Genomic DNA, 3287 nt, shown 5'->3' with positions numbered 1-3287 from the left:
AAGTCTCACTGAGATCTCAAAGCCACCCCAACAATGACAGACTTTCTCCAACAAGGCCACACCTACTCCAACAAGGCTATACCTCCTAATAGTGCCACATCTCATGGACCAAACATATTCAATCCACTATCCTATGTTTCACTATCCGAAGACTACTAGAGACATATCAGGTAAGTAGACCACAGTGGCAAGGGTCAAAGACAGATATTTTGTAGCAAAGGGTGGTCATAAAAGTCGTTATGCGAAGTATAAAACTGTGTTACTGGGGGACAAGAAAATAAAATGCATCTAAATCCAGCTGAGTAGTAAAAAATTTATACATTTTGGCTCTGCCATCAGCTGGGGGAGAGGGGTATTTGCTTTCTTTTTCTGTCTTGCTTTTTATGGCCTTGGTAGAAAACCAGAGCATATTAGTGGCTCTTGTAATTTCTTTACATTTTTATGAGCAGTTTGTATTTGTTTTAACTGAAAATAATAATAATAATAAAATAATAATAATAATAAAGCAACAGTTTCCAGTCTGTCACCTTGAATTGTGACTGAGTCAAGAGCTCTAAAATCGGATAGGGTGTCAGTGAGCATTTGCCAAGCAAGATGACAGTGTCCTCTCCTGTCCTCTAGAAAACATGCCACAAGCTCAGATATGACACACGGAAGACCAGCACCTTTATTAGATAAGAACACTAAACGGGTGTAGAACACTGTTCCTTTCTGTCCGCTGGCTCTTCTGAGGAAACAGGAGTGAGGGTGTATCAGAGCTGACGAAAGATAGACAGAGCCTGAGTTTAGTTCACAGGGAGCATGCCTCTGGGACTGAGGGTGTCCTTGGAAAAAGTCAAGACACATTTCGAAATAAGAGTCTCTACTGGAAGTAGCACCATCACAGGTTTATTTATGGATATTTTTCAGATTATTTCAACCCTTAAAAAGTCAGTTTATGAACTTTTGTAGCTAGAGAAAGAGAAATAAAAGCATGCGAAAGATTATGCTAGCAACAAAAAGTTCTTTTTGAACAATGGCTTAGTTTCAACTATATCTGTAAGCATCTGCTGAAATCACATAAAGTAAGTAATGACACTCTTCTAAATAGTTATTACTTTGGATCATGTTACTTAATTATCTCTAAATAAAATATTTATGGTATTATTGGGCTTTTTAATTTCTTTAAGCATTCAGTGGGCATTTAATGAGTTTCCTTGGTGTGCATTTAAATAAAAAGGCTAAATTTTCTTCATCAATTTGAAATCTTTTTAAAATATATTTGAATATATGTTCAAATTTAGAACTAAAATAAGAATATTTCACTTTTGTTACAACCAGCAGAAGAATCAATTCATGCAGGCATTATAAACTTGGTCACAAAACAAGTCTTCAGTGTCTCCGTTGATGGATGGTTCTTTGTGACCCATGTGTGACTTAAGATGTCTTTCTGCAGGTGCAGCAAGGTGGGGCAGAGTTTGGGAACTAGTTGGGCCAAGACAGGCTCAAGTGTGTGGGTGTGAAGGAAGTCTATGGAAAAGGTGCTTCTTTTTCGTTGTGTTTCATTGAGTTCAGCTTTTTACCAAACATGTTACAAAAGAGCTATTCAGAAAGACCAAAGCCCATGTCTTCACCAGGCTTCTCGGAATCTTTCTTCTTTCTTTCTGCTTTCTTTGTCCTAGCTGGAACTGCATGGGTGGAAAGGTCAGGATCTGGTACTGCAGCAGCAGCTACGGTAGGCCTAACAGTCCCTACCTGCCAGCTGAGGTTTCCCATGATGGATTCTGAATGTCCCAAGTGAAACTGTACTCATAGGTTGGAGGGAAATAAATACATTTCTTCACCTGCTTCCAACTAAATAGATTACTTACAAAAAATACTGTTATTCATATAAAACATTAAGCTTTATTAGAAAAATATCCAGGTAGTTTTTGCTTTGCTTTCTCTTTAGATAAACTCATGCTTTTCTTTATTCCTTTTATGATTATGGCAATAACTCTCCCTCCTGAACGAGAAGAAAAAGAAAGAAAGAGAGAGAGCGGGAGAGAGAGAGAGAGAGAGAGAGAGAGAGAGAGAGAGAGAGAGGAGAAGAAGGAAGGAAGGAAGAAAGAAAGAACAAATGAAAGAAAGAAGGAAGGAAGGAAGAAAGAAAGAACAAATGAAAGAAAGAAAGAGAAAGAAAGAAAGAAAGAAGGAAGGAAGGAAGGAAGGAAGGAAGGAAGGAAGGAAGGAAGGAAGGAAGGAAAGAAAGAAACATAAGCAATTATCTCTCATTTAAGTGTATGGGGAACTTTTCCATGCAAGTCTTAGACAGGTCTAAAGTTCACAGTGGCGGAACTTTGTTTAAACAGGAAAAATGCCGAAAGTCAGAAGTCAGGGAGATCTTATTAATTGATGAGACTCTATTTTGTGTTACCCAGAAAAGTAGTGACCCATGAAGAGATTTGAAACAGCTAACAAAAATACAGTCAAAAATGAAACTAAAACAATAAGCAATGAGAAGAAAGGATATCCTTCCAGGGTCTCTTTTAAAAATGTGTTGCTATCCTTAGCACTGAAATTTGCTAGAACTGACTGTCTTCTACAGCATGCATTCATTTTACTTAACGAACTGACTCCTCTGTTTTGTTCAAGTTATCTCATAAAATATTTCCTCCAAATCAACCAATATGGCAAGACGGAAATGTGAAACCCAGCCTGTGATGGGGGGGGGGGCTACATTTATCCAGGTTTATTCTTATTTATAGGAAAAGAAAAACAAATGCTTTCAAAGATTTTTGTTGTATTGGTTTTGTTTTCTCTTTAGTTGCTGTCTTTAAAAAAATAAAAAAAAAACAGAGTAACGCTTTAAGGGATTAAATGATATCTGAGTGTATTTAAGACAGCTGGCTACTGCATTTGGTTAGACACTCTAGAAACAGTAAAATACAAATTGAGTGTGTAACAAGACATTAAGGGAAAGTGAGGTGGGGCTGGAGAGGTGGCTCAATAGTTAAGAGCATTGGCTGTTCTTCCAGAGGACCACGGTTTCATGTCCAGGGGCCACACTGTGGTTCACAATCATCCACAACTCCAATTCTAGGGGGCTCCGTACCCTCTTCTGGGTACCAGATACATGGTCACCTGAATTCATACTAACACACATACATTCACACAAATAAACAAATAAATAAACAAATAAATAATAACAAAAAGAAGTAAAGAATCTTAAGGAGAAATAATGACATCTAAATGGGTTATAATTGCTTAAGTCTTTTTTTCTCTTTCTTTCTTTCTTTCTTTCTTTCTTTCTTTCTTTCTTTCTTTCT

This window comes from Grammomys surdaster, unplaced genomic scaffold, assembly GCF_004785775.1.
Source record: "Grammomys surdaster isolate TR1022 unplaced genomic scaffold, NIH_TR_1.0 215, whole genome shotgun sequence".
Classification (NCBI taxonomy): Eukaryota; Metazoa; Chordata; class Mammalia; order Rodentia; family Muridae; genus Grammomys; species Grammomys surdaster.
This window is presented reverse-complemented; position numbering follows the sequence as displayed.